Source organism: Ambystoma mexicanum, chromosome 3p (genome assembly GCF_040938575.1).
Source record: "Ambystoma mexicanum isolate Mex_15411 chromosome 3p, UKY_AmexF1_1, whole genome shotgun sequence".
Lineage (NCBI taxonomy): Eukaryota > Metazoa > Chordata > Amphibia > Caudata > Ambystomatidae > Ambystoma > Ambystoma mexicanum.
The window spans coordinates 1,073,316,824-1,073,331,107 of NC_090925.1; positions in this window are offsets into that span (position 1 = coordinate 1,073,316,824).

The window sequence follows — 14,284 nt, forward strand, 5'->3', positions numbered from 1 at the left end:
CTGTCCGTGGACAATTCAATCCACGGATGGGGTTCTAAAAGTTACTAATAGTCACTGAATCAACTAAGACATGGTCTAGGACCTCTGCAAGGGTGAAGTTTCAGCTTAAAATGCCCTGTATTAGCCAAAAATGCAGTTTTTAGCTTTCCGGGGGTACGGACAGTGTCCGCAAATACTCCAGACACGCAGCGTGGGTGCGGTCACATGATGACATCCCCGGACGACCACGGATAGGACGGCTGTCCTCTGAACACCTATTGCGCAGAATATGGTGGCCACATGCATGCCAGTGTCCGTAGGTCAGGGCTGGGGTCCCTGAACTAATTAAAAGTGCAACACGCGCAGGAGGACAGGTGCAGTGTTTGGGGGCACAGCAAGATCAGGTACGCATGCATCCTGGTGTCTACAGGACAGGGGCAGAGTCCCCAAACTAATTAAAAGTGAGACACAACTTGGCGGACATCTCCGGACAGGCGCGGTGTCTGGGGGCACCTCCATTTTGGTTATGGACAGCCGAACAGTTGCGCAGTCCGTGGACTCCAAATTGGTCTTTAAAAAAAAAACACACGCACCAACAGTACACACATACATATTTATTAAAACAAAAATAGACAATCAATTAGGAAAGAGGTGGGGTAGAAGAATGGGAAACATTCGTGGGGGAATTGGGGTTTTCTAGAAACTGTTCATGAGGTGAGGAAGGGATTGAGGTTTTATCGGATCCTCTGATTTAGGGAATTTGATGGGGATGATTGGTTAGGACAGTGTGAAAGGGCACAGGTACAAGTTGGGCAGTGGTATTAGATATTTTCTTTGACATGCTTTTTAACAAATGTCATCAACTGTACAAAATGATTGTTCAATTCATCCATTTTTTGCAGATAGGTTTAGTAGTTCGTGTTCTGCATTTGGAGTTAGGGGCTGTCTTGGCCATCTTCTGGGTCATTCAATAGAAATGCAGTGAAACAACTTTGTTAAAGGGATGTTATGGTTACAAGTAAAACTGAAAAACATCAGAAATTCGCCAGTTATGGTAAGCTAAGCAACCATAACTCGCACCACCACTGCACACTGCTAAGACTAACACCCAGGGCATCAAAGATGACATCAAAAATATCACTGATGACATCACATGTGACATTCATTTTGCTAAAAAGTCCTTACATGGGGTAATGTTCATAATGTGTTTATTTGCTTAAAAGGGTGTCTTGCTAAATTAATGTATCATACATTTCATGTGGGCATTATTATGTTCCCAAGATGATTGCTTTTATGCAGATCTCTGGGCTGTGGTTCCTTGAAGCGATAGGTGTCTATATAGCCTGTGACTACAGGAATGCATAACATGATAAATGCACCTCATATGTACCTCTTCTGCAAGATACAGAACCCTAGGAGCTCTCGTCCCTCTATAGGTCCTTTCCCAGAATCTTGTGGCCTAGAAACAAATATATAACATCAACCAGGGCCATTTTCTACGGGTGGGAGAGCCTGCAATGGGCCACGGGCCCAGATGGGAGAACATGGGGGTATGGATAGACATAGTTCCTTTGAATGTTGACAACCATTAAAAGGCAGTGCCAACAAATAGACTGAAACACAACCACGAGGAAATGTTCCCAACAGTCAATATTTAAGGCAAATTTGGCTTATTCACTAGACTGGGTTAACACCTCAAGTTTGACAGTACTGCTAACAAGAGATCATTAATATCTCTTCATATGCAAAATAACAATAGAGCAGTTAGGAGAGATTAAGTGATCTCAAGTGTATTTAAACACATATTTCAACATGTATTTTAAAAATGTACGGCTCTCCAACTAAATTAATGGAAAAAATGGACATAAACACAAATAGAAAGTAGAAAATGTATATAAAACATACAATATTTACAGAAGTCCAGATTAACAACAAACTTAAAATGCCACATACACAATTTGTGTAAACTACAAGGAATATAGGGAAGCCACACCGGGCTTCAATCCGGGAATGGACTGGCCTATAGTGAACTCTGGAGATTTCCCGGTAGGCCTCTGCATCCGGGGCCTCTTTTGTGTGGTAACCTATTTTATTTTCACATTTTCTCATAGAAAAAGGGTTGGGCTTGCTGAACATGTGTAATATGGGGCTTATTTGAAAATTATTTCCAGGGCCTCTTTTGGTTCCCAGTTCATCCCTGCTCAATAGTTCCCCTGTTGTCACTGAATCAGACCCTGTAACTCAAAGAGTGGGCAGTGACCCCAAGCTACAACTATTTTTGGGTAAGAGGAGGAACGTACCAACGGACTGAGGCAGAGGACAAATGCCTGCCCTGTCCTTTTCCATCTAACCCCCATGATGCAGCCAAGAGCTCAATAGCATGCTTAAAGAATTTTAAGGTGGCTTGCACCTACCAAAAATGTTTATCTTTTTGTGAAACGTAGCCTGTTTAACTGCTCCGAAACAATGCTCAGTGTGATAATTGCTACAAGGGGACATGGTCCTACCAGAAGGGATAAATGGAGGATTTTCTATTCAAAAAAATTTGTTTTCCTGGCTTTATCAAAAGGGCCAGTGATCACCTGCAGGAGTAAGAGCGTATGAGGAAAGGGGAGGAAGACAGAAAATAAATGGACAACGGATGGCATAATTTATGAGGAGGGGAGGTACTGGAATTAATGTATGATATTGTAGCAGGTGATTAGGCACATTGGGCCTGATCACGACTTTGGCGGTAATGCCGGCGGTGTTACCTCCAGCGGTATTAGCCCTACCGCCGTATCATGAGTTTGGCGGTAATGTAATTCCGCATTCCCCATTGAGCCCATTCGCGAATGCCCCATTCCGCTTTGGGCTCAATGGGGAAAATTTGCGCTTTTATTTAAGGGTTACCGGCAAAGTCGTGATGAGGCCTATTGTCTTGAAACGTTACTAGGATTTATTTTGTTTGAAAATCATTGTTTTCTGGTATGTTAATCTGGTTGAAACAAAAAAAAAAGATTGCAACTCCCCGAATGCATTGATCATTTACACAAAATGCCTAGAGTGGAGAACAGGGTTCTGATGACAATGACACCTACCCAAATTATGCTACATATTTTGAGGCATAAGCAATGTTTGAATAAGATGGGGAACAACACAATATTATTACTCATTATGTTTGTTGCTTCCCTTTGTGTTTTATGCAAAGGAGCTAGGAGTTGGAGCAAATGGAGAGTACTGCTTTAGAGCACAGGAAGGGTTGAAGGGTTAGAGGATTGTGCTCAAGGGACCAACTGCCAGGGTTGGGTGTTTTTTTTTGCATCCAAGAGCAGTTTCTTTTGTGTGAGTGTGTTGGCCTGCATGACTGTGTATGTGTGTATGTGGGTGTATGTTCATTCAAAAGTACTGCATGCTCTGAAGATTGTTCTCCTTCACTCAATGTGTGCTGATAATTTTGTCAATTGTCATCTATTGCGATCAACCAAGACATGTGTCACTGCATTCAATGAAGCTGCATACTCTAAAGGCACTTCCCCTTCTCCCAAATGCTTATAGTAAACCTGACAATTAGTTAAAATGTGCATGTGTGTCACCAATTACACTTTTCAAATTAATACGTTAGCAGACATTCAATCAAGCCACATTCCTTTAAGGCATGTCCCCTTCGCTCAAAGTATGCTAAAAACAGTTGTAGAGGAGCAGCTGCATGCCTCTGCAGGAAATCCCGCCCCCCTACCTACTATAAGTTGGAAGCCTGAGATTGTTCATTGTTTGATACCAGCAGATGTGCCAATACACAGCGTATATTTGAAAAAAGGTACCCATTGAGACAACCCTTTCGAATGTATCCCTGAAGGGGTGATAATCGGAGGGAGGAACTCCCTAAAGGAATATGAAAAAAGAGTAAAGAAAGAAGTCTGTGATGTCATAAGAGAGTACGAACAACATCTCAGCATATTGGCTGAAGAGGATGTATGGATCCTACAGAAGCTAATGACGAAGTAAACAGTCAAGTGTACTTTTTAAGATGAAAAAAAGATTACACATGCACAAAGTTCGGAGATAGAGTGAACCGTTAAAAAGCAAGGTAGACTAGGTCATCATCGAAGCTGGCTATATCTAGTGAGAAGAAGGCAGGCAGAGCCATTGTATAGGAGATGGACATCGATATCATGAATTTTAATAAGCCAGGACCCATGAAGAGGGAAGAGAAAAACTATGTTGCAGCAAGAATAAATTGAATTGTGGAGCTGCATGGCAAGACTGTCTGGCCTAAAGTCAAGATTGAAGCAGCAAGGTCAGCTATCTATTCTGGAAAGGAGCAAACATACAAAGGATGAATCGTCCCTTGTTAAGGTGCAAAGAAGGAATGCCAAGAGTGCCAAGTTTAATTTATTTTTAAAAGCTGCAAAATGGACCAAATCATGGCCTCCTGTCACATGGGCCAAGGATGAAAATAGACTTTGAACTCCGAGTCCTACAACAACGACAGTGTGTGCCTGCATTCCCGTGTATTCTCAGAGGCAAGGATACTTTGCAAAGTCAAGTTCAAAGACAATCTTCATGGCAGAGGGCTTGGTTGTTGAGAGATGCTGGTCTAATTGGGTGGGCAGGTAGAGTCAGGCCCACCTCTTGCACCTGGGACTGGGCTTACGTGCTGCTAATTGAACTGAATGTCCCTGACATGGCACAAGCATGCCAGCCAATTGTAGAGGTCCATATAACGAGGGACCTTATAGTTTGAGAAACCAATTAGAAATACCTAATGTTTTTGAAGATTACATGTTTTAGAGGTAGACATATGTAGTCCACCTGACAGTGGGCAGACAATTACAATCCCAGTTCCTACAGATAGCATACTTAGAAGTTCCCCTTAAGCCTATCCCCAGTAGATTTTTCATTATTTGCTATGCAGTATGATGTCACCTCTGACATATTTTTTAGTATAATGCCTATGTTGTGTGAAAGGATTGCTGAGAGAAATCGAGCGCATGTCCGTTGTTGTTCGTTGTAACTCCCTGTTTTAGATAATTGTTAATAAATCAGTACTTTGACATCTTCCTGAGTTGGTTCGGTTATTTGGACTCAGAGTTATTCTGTGAACCCATCCATTGCATGTATGCATTGCATGTACGTTCCTAAAGGGCCATAAACTCACGTTGTAGCAGTGCGGATGGTTCAAAAGATCCATAGTTAATCTCCAGAGTTTCGGAGGATCTGGCATCCTCCGCCATTAGATGGAAGATCGCACAGTTTCCTGTGGAGAACAGCTCAATAGAAATAAACTTTCAAGAAGAACAAAGATGGTGCACACGTCCTCCATTGACGTAATCCCTGCCAGTTTCCACAGGCACTCTGTGACAAAGTGGTCGGATTTGAGGAGGAATCGATACCGAAGGCCTCGAGTCAATTAACAAATGGTAAGTAGGCTAAGGGGAATGGCAAATAAGCAGACAGGATTGTGATCATTTTTGAGTAACGAGAAATATTGTGAAGAGAAGAGGTATCACCTAGAAGCCCTGACTCAAGGGAGTTAGGAGACATCTCAAATCCCAGCAGGAGTAGAGCGAAATATAAAATGCATAATCAGGATTACATAAGGTAATGTCTCAAACCCTTTATAGAGTATAACGTAATGGCAAGGGAAAAAGGTAATCATGGTGTTTATAATGTGTAATGTCTGACTATTCTCAATGTTGTTTGTTGAGTAAAAATATCAAAGAGCGATAGAGATTGTGAAGAATTGAAAAAGTTGAAGAGCAACAGTGATTGAGTATAGCAAAGCAATTGGCGACAATCAAGAGAATCAACAGACTATTGAATTAAGAGGCTTGAGCAGCGATTGATGGCGCTTGCTCATGTTTGTTGTTTTAAAAACTTTGAAAGTGGGGATTTAAGCCAAAGTATAAGATTTATTAAACAATCCGGTAATTAACGACAGTCATGCAAGACTTGTCATTATGGGGGATTCTCCTCTCATGCACCTATGCAAGACCCTGCCAAATCATATGCCCAAGCTCAAACAGAATAGTGCGGAATGGGTAAAAGGCACGGCAGATAAAATGGTCATGCCGTGGCCACAAGGGGGATCATTGTCAAAAGTGGTATTGCAACACATGAACACATACTTGCATGCTGTGTATACAGGGAAATGAAAAGAGAAAAAATAGCAATTTTAGGGCTCTGGAAGATGTTTCAAGAGGAAAGAGAAGATCCGCCATCTAAGGAGTGGATGCTTAATCAGCATAAGGAGGAAGCCGTCGAGCCCTCAGCTCCCCTTACCTTACCTGAAGCAAAGGGTGTTGCTACAGAAGAAATGGGGGTGTATCCTTTAAAGTAATAGAGCAGTGACAGGGTATAGCAATCCAATATATATACCCCCCTTGCTTATAGTATTGACGATAGTCCTGAGGAGAGTTAGAGAAAGGAAGAGATTTATAAGATCATAGAAGATAAGGAAGAAAAGAGTGAGCGGTCAAAATTTGTTGACAGAAATAGACAGAGAGATTAAGAGATGGAAAGGAGAGAAGGATAAGGCTGACAAGATAGCGCTTGTACAAAACAAATGGATGGGAGGACAGATATTACTTAAGATGCATGGGAAAAGTATTGAGGAAGTTAGGCGAAGAGACGATAAGGATGAACAAGAATGAAAAGATAAAGAAAAAGAGAAGAGATTGAAAGAAGATGAGCAGAAAGGGAAAACATTGGAGCGAAGAGAACAGATATATCATGAGGAGCAAGAGAAAATAGAAGAATGGCAGAAGAACAAAGAAAGTACGACAATAGACAGAGAACGATAGAAGAAAGGGATAGAAAAGAAAGAGAGAGAAGGAAGAAGCACAAAGATTAAAGTACAAAATATTACAGAGATGAAGGGAAGAAGAGGAAAGAAGGGAAGGAGAAAGGAGAGGAGAAGAACAAAGGCAAGAGGAAGAATGAATTAGATGGGATGCGAGAAAGTGAAGAGAAGCAGATGAATAAATAGAACGGAAAAGGAGACAGCAAGGTTTCGACGCCAGTCTCATTCGTAAATAACAAATGAGGATGAGCACAGAAATATGATGGGACAGAGTGGAACAGATTCTTCGGATAAAGGAAGTAATGCAAGCAGTATCTAGAGTAGCGTTAGAAGAAGAAAGATTTGATGCGGAATGCATTGGAGAAAGGATCGATAAACTCTATCAACAGTTAAGGTAAAGTAGCAAGTATGAAACTTGAGGGAACAGTGATCGATCCCCACTGCCTCAATCACAAAGTGAGCAGGGAAACCTGTTCAGTGATGAATATCGAGCCTTGTCTTTGTGCTGACTGAACTTGGATAAGGGTGAAGGGGATGATAGTCACACTATTTGGGGACTTAAAATGTCAGACTTCTTATCAGACAAAAGCACCAAAAGTACCACAGGTACCACAGCAGGGACAAGAACAAGTACACATGAATCCGCCACAAGGGCAGTGCAAACAAGCACATATGCAGGCATAGCAATATGAAAACACAGGATACTTATTGACACCCAGAATAGGAGGTGTCACTGTGGTAGGAGGAAATGCTTTCACAGGGATGGAGACGAGCCTATATCCACAATAGGACAGCTCACAGGGTGTCTTGATGTGTTCAGTACAATCTGTGACACCAGTCCCCTAAGAGGACCAGAGGGCCAAAGTGATGATAGGAGTCACATACTTTCCTTTTCTTGTAGACACTGGAGCAACTTGTTTGTGTATACGAGAGGGAAAATATCCCATGTCAGGTATTGCCATGAATGCTCAAGGGTTCTCTGGAGTACCAAGTCGAGTTCCTTTTACTGATACATAGCCAGGGGAATGTGAAATGTCCATTCCCTTGTTATATTCACAACAGACACTGGTTAATATTTTGGGAACAGATGTAAGATTTACTAATGAAACTTAGCATGACGATTTCATTTACTGATCAAGGAATAGTGTGCTCCACTCCAGTAATACACTATTAAAATGAGGGTGAGTTCATACTGGCGTTTACAGGACAAGTGGCTCTGCAAAGCATTCCAGTAGATCCAGAGATTTTTCTTTATGGAGTGAGCATTTTACTGACATGGCTACCTGGCCTAATGGGAAAGATTGTGAGACTACCTGATGAGTTTCTGTTTTGACCACAAATACCTATGTATGAGGAAGGTGGACAGACTATTCCTATAGAGTTGGAATCAGTCCTAGTACGAAGGGAAATGGCAATGCTCGAAGGAATAGATGATGAGGGTAGACAATGGTGAACAGTGATAGCTCTTGAGGAAGGGTACAGATTAACTGACATAACTGATGATGATAGGTTCAGGGAACACTTAAGTGATGATGAAGTGGTATTCTTCATGAGCATTACATACTGGATAAGGGTAGAGAAAAGGGAAGTGCCACTGTGAATGGTTATAATACGGCAAAGAACAGCATTTTTTCAGGAGGATCTTTTAAAGATGCCAAGTACCTTAAGGACCACAGGCACTTATGATGTAGGTTTACTGAAGGGGATAGGGGAGGTTAAAATAAAGCTTAAACCAGGAGTGATTTTACCTTGAGCAAAACAGTACCCCATGTTTCGAGAAGCTGATGAGGGCATATTTCAGTGCTGATGAATTAGGGGATTCTGGTGCCAGCAGAATCATGGTGTAATACTGTGGTGTATTTGATTAAGAAATCTAAAGGGAGTTGTGGATATCTATCCAGGATATGAGACCTCTTAACCAGATTGTAGATGCAAAGTTTCTTGTAGTTCCTAATCCAGCGACAATATTATTCAGTATCTCAGTGGAAGCCTGATACTTTACTCCATTTACCTTTCACCCAAAAAGTCTGAAACATACTAGCCTGCCTCAAGGGTACTGTTAGTTCCTATCAATCTTTAACAGAGTCCTGCAGATGGATCTAGGTAATATTGATCTTAAAATTGTGGTGACACAATACATAGATGACATCTTGATTTGCGGCACCACAGAAGGTGAGTGCAGGCAGGATTCTGTTCGGTTGATGACTATTCTAGCAGACAAGGGATATAAAGTAGCCAAGGAGAAGCTACAATATTGCCAAAAAGAGGTGTTATATATAGATCAGTTGATTTCGATTGAAGGGAAGAAAGTGACACCTGAGAGAGCTGAGGCAATTATGAAATCCTCAAAACCAAACACAGTGAGAGTGATACAACAGTTTTAAGGTTTACGCAACTATGTTAGAGCATGGGTGTTTGATTATACCACATACACAAGGTCACATCTGGAAGCATTAAAGAAAGCACAAGTTGTTAAAACAAAACTAGATGGACTAAAGAAATGGAGGAAGGATTTGAAGAGTTGAAAAAAGCAATTTTTACAGCCCCTTTTTTAGGAATTCCCTATTCATTGTTTTCGCACACAAATGGGACAGTCATGACAGCAGTGCTTAGACAGAGAACCACATTGGGGTACAAACCTTTGGAATATTACAGTAGAATTTTAGATCAGGTTATGAGAGGAAACTTCCCTTGTGAACAATCTTTGGCAGCTGTCTCGTTTGCGATGGAGAAGTCTACAAGTATTGTCATAGGCTGCTTTATGACCCTCTTCGTGGAGCATGCTCAGTTTGCCAGTTTAGAGAAACCCAAGTGCACATTGACTTCCTGAAGAGCTTCAGTTTATGAGGTAATGATTTCTAACCCAGCGATTAAAATTGTAAGATGCAAAATAGTTAAACCTGTGCAAGAAAAAGTTGGATGAACTCATCCAACTAAGTCTGGGGCTCTCTGTGGGCCCCTCATGGAGCTTATTCGATGGCTTAATGCAAGTTAGTGCAGTCTTGATCAAGATTCTTTTCAAACTTTCTTTATATTTATATGTGTATTTAGTATTATCCTTTGGTGCTGACGATATACACTGGATTTACACATTGTAAACCGCTAGGTGTTCAGACAAGAAGCAGACTCATTTGGTTTCTTGTGCAGTTATTTTAATGCCAATGCATTTCAGAGCGAATCTCCTTCTTCAGGGCGTTAACCACACTAATATATTCAAAAACTAATATATCAGTTGAAAAAAAAAATCAAAGAATGCATCAATCACATGTTTGGGAAATCGCAAATCAAATGTAGTGCATATAGGTTTGAATTGTTTCAAAAGTACATATACATTAATTCCATAATAAGCCGTTATGGTGATAATAATCCAATATGTTGGAAGATAATTAAATATGTGAGTACATACCCATTAATAGCAAGTTCCAAAAGTGCATTTTTGAAGAGATGATTTTGGGGAAAAAACAACAACATGGCATCCTCATTAGACGGGTGTTACTTCAAAACTACATGATAAGGAGCATTATGTTCACAGTACTCTGCATGTCAATCGTTAAGCTAAATTACCTTCGCAATTTCTTGTGGTGTCTAACACCATTGCAGGGCAGGAAACCCTGTGTGTTCAACGGTTCAACTGTAAATAATAAGAACAAAGATAACGTGCTCTCAGTAAAGTGGTACGAATTTCTTTAAGCTGGTGTAAGTTGCCGTGTACCTTAAAGAAAGGATTCAAGGCTTACCCGTGTGAATTCGCTCTTGTATCGTTTCTTTATCTATGGCCGCTCTGTAGGAAAATAATCATTGAGCCTGATTTTAGAACTGTTGTAAACTACCCTTCAATATCTTACATTGTGTACATTGTGTAAGCGGGCAGGTAGAGCTTACCCTTGTGTTCTGCTATTCTTCAACATGGAGACAGACTGATCGCGAGCGTGCGTCGCGTAGGAAACACTGGTTAAAGTCGTGTTCAGGTTTCCATGGCAACCCCGTTCGGCGTACGCAATCGCGTAGGACGTTACCAGCGTTGCGACGCCTCGCGTCCCGTGTCCTCATGGAAACGGGGAGACGGGACGGTTGGAGTATCCATGTGGACATCAGGTTATCAGGGTAATTCATAGAATTTCGCACAAAAGTGGTGCATGCGTCTGCCGCACAGTGTCCCCGTGCGATACACTGCGCCAGCCGCATGCGATAAAATCCATTTCATCGCACAGCGTATTCATGGATTTTAGCCTCCAAAACCAGCCGTGGTGCAGAGTGGCGCAGCAACCCTGCAGCAGCGCCAGTTACGCCCCCAAGAACGCCCTCGCGCAAGGAAAAGCCATCAAAATTCTCAATTCATCGCAAATGTCTGCGCTAACCCTGGACCAGTTCACAGTGCTGCCAAACAGCAAACGCTAAGCGGGAAACGTGTATTTCAGTGGTTCTCGGGAAGTTTCACACGCAATTGTCCTGGGTATGTGTACATCAGGGGTGCGCGGGAAGTATCACACGCAAATTCAGCAGGGTACGTGTATTTCCGGGGGCCGCGGGAAGTATCACACGCGATTTCATCAGGGCACGTGTATTTCAGGGGTGCGCGGGGAGTACCACACGTGAATTGGCCGTGTGGGTCCTCCCAGGTGTTCCCTCTACACCTTCCACTTCCCCTGCAGGCAGCCCACACCACAGGGGACTACCCTGCACCCCTGCTCATTTCCCGCAGGCAGCCCATCCACCATGGGCATCCCGCAGCCAACCCACATGTCATCTTGCACCACTGATCAACAACGCATGTCTCCCAGCACCCTCACCCCCCAGCACTGTGGGGCACCTGCCAACAGGCCCCCACACATATCCAACTCATGTCCCCCTGCACCCTCACCCCCCAGCACTGTGGTGCACCCTCCACCAGGCCCCCACTCATGTCTCCCAGCACCCCCACCCCCCCGCAGTGCAGGCCACCCTCCACCAGGCCCCCACACATGTCCAACTCATGTCCCCCTGCACCCCCACCCCCCAGTATCCAGGGGCACCCACCACCAGGCCCCCACTCCTGTCTACCACCCCACGACCCCCCAGCAGTGCGATTCGCCTGGGTACATGTATTTCAGGGGTGTAGTCTGACACGCAAATTCATCAAGGTAAGCATGAACTTCCACACGCGATATCAGCAGGGTACGTGTATTACGGGGTTCGCGGGAAGTTCCACACGTGATTGCCTTGGGTACGTGTATTTCGGGGTGCGCGGGAAGTTCCACATGCGATTGCCCTAGGTACGTGTATTTTGGGGTGTGCGGGAAGTTCCCCATGTGATTGCCCTGGGTACGTGTTTTTCAGGGTGCGCGGGAAGTTCCACACACGATTGCCCTGGGTACGTGTATTTCGGGGTGCGCGGGATGTTCCACACGCGATTGCCCTGGGTACGTGTATTTCGGGGTGCGCGGGAAGTTCCACACGCGATTGCCCTGGGTACGTGTATTTCGGAGTGCGCGGGAAGTTCCACACGCGATTTCAGCAGGGTACGTGTATTCCAAGGTGCGCGGGAAGTTCCACACGCGATTGTCCGTGGTGCGTGTATTTCTGGTTGCGTGAAGTTTCACACGCGATTTCAGCAGGGTACGTGTATTCCAAGGTGCGCGGGAAATTCCACACGTGAATCCAGCAGCCTACGTGTATTCCGGGGGTGCCGGGGAGTCCTACACGTGAATCGGCCATGTGGGTCCTCCCAGCTGTTCACTCTACACCCTCCACGACCCCTGCAGGCGGCCCACACCACAGGGGACTACCCTGCACATGTCCTGCAGGCAGCCCATCCACCATGGCCATGCCCCCCAGCCAACCCACATGTCACCTTGCACCACTGCCCACCAACGCATGTCTCCCAGCACCCCCACCCCCCAGCACTGTGGGGCACCCTCCAACAGGCCCCCACTCATTTTCAACTCATGTCCCCCTGCACCCCCACCCCCCAGCACTGTGGGGCACCCTCCACCAGGCCCCCACTCATGTCCAACTCATGTCCCCCTGCACCCCCACCCCCCAGCACTGTGGAGCACCCTCCACCAGGCCCCCACTCATGTCCAACTCATGTCCCTCTGCACCGCCACCCCCTGCATCCAGGGGCACCCTCCACCAGGCCCCCACTCATGTCCCCCAGCACCCCCACACCCCAGCAGTGCAGGGCACCCTCCACCAGGCCCCCACACATGTCTCCCAGCATCCCCAGCCCCCTGCATCTAGGGGCACCCTCCACCAGGCCCCCACTCATGTCCAACTCATGTCTCCCAGCACCCCCAGCCCCCACCAGTCAGGGGCACTTGCCAGCAGGCCCCCACTCATGTCCAACTCATGTCTCCCAGCAGCCCCCCCACCAGTCAGGGCCACCTGCCAGCAGACCCCCACTCATGTCCAACTCATGTCCCCCTGCACCCCCACCCCCCTGCATCCAGGGGCACCCTCCACCAGGCCCAACTCATGTCCAACTCATGTCCCCCTGCAACCCCACCCCTCTGCATCCCGGGGCACCCTCCACCAGGCCCCCACTCATGTCCAACTCATGTCCCCCTGCACCCCCACCCCCGCAGCACCGTGGGGCACCCTCCACCAGGCCCCACTCATGTCCAACTCATGTCTCCCAGCACCCCCCACCAGTCAGGGGCACCTGCCAGCAGACCCCCACTCATGCCCAACTCATGTCCCCCTGCACCCCCACCCCCCTGCATCCAGGGGCACCCTCCACCAGGCCCAAATCATGTCCAACTCATGTTCCCCTGCACCCCCACCCCCCAGCACTGTGGGGCACCCTCCATCAGGCCCCCATTCATGTCCAACTCATGTCCCCCTGCACCCCCAACCCCCTGCATCCAGGGGCACCCTCCACCAGGCCCAAATCATGTCCAACTCATGTTCCCCTGCACCCCCACCCCCCAGCACTGTGGGGCACCCTCCATCAGGCCCCCATTCATGTCCAACTCATGTCCCCCTGCACCCCCAACCCCCTGCATCCAGGGGCACCCTCCACCAGGCCCCACTCATGTCCAACTCATGTCCCCCTGCACCCCCACCCGCCAGCACTGTGGAGCACCCTCCATCAGGCCCCCATTCCTGTCCAACTCATGTCCCCCTGCACCCGCAACCCCCTGCATCCAGGGGCACCCTCCACCAGGCCCCACTCATGTCCAACTCATGTCTCCCTGCACCCCCACCCGCCAGCACTGTGGGGCACCCTCCACTAGGCCCCCACTCATGTCCCCCAGCCAACATGTCATCACAATCTAGATCCCTGGCCCTTATGGGCAGCCTCCACATGCCAAACACCCACCCAAGTATTGCATCCACCCACTTAGAAATGCCAATTACATGATACAACCCCAACGGCAAGTATGTAAATGAAGACATGTCCCTCACATACACACAATGGGTGTCAGTGAATGTCAAAACCCATATCATGACATGCATGAAACCAATGAGATGATACTACACATTGAAGTATGATGAAAAAATATGTATTAAAAGCAACATAAATGGAATCAAAAATAAACA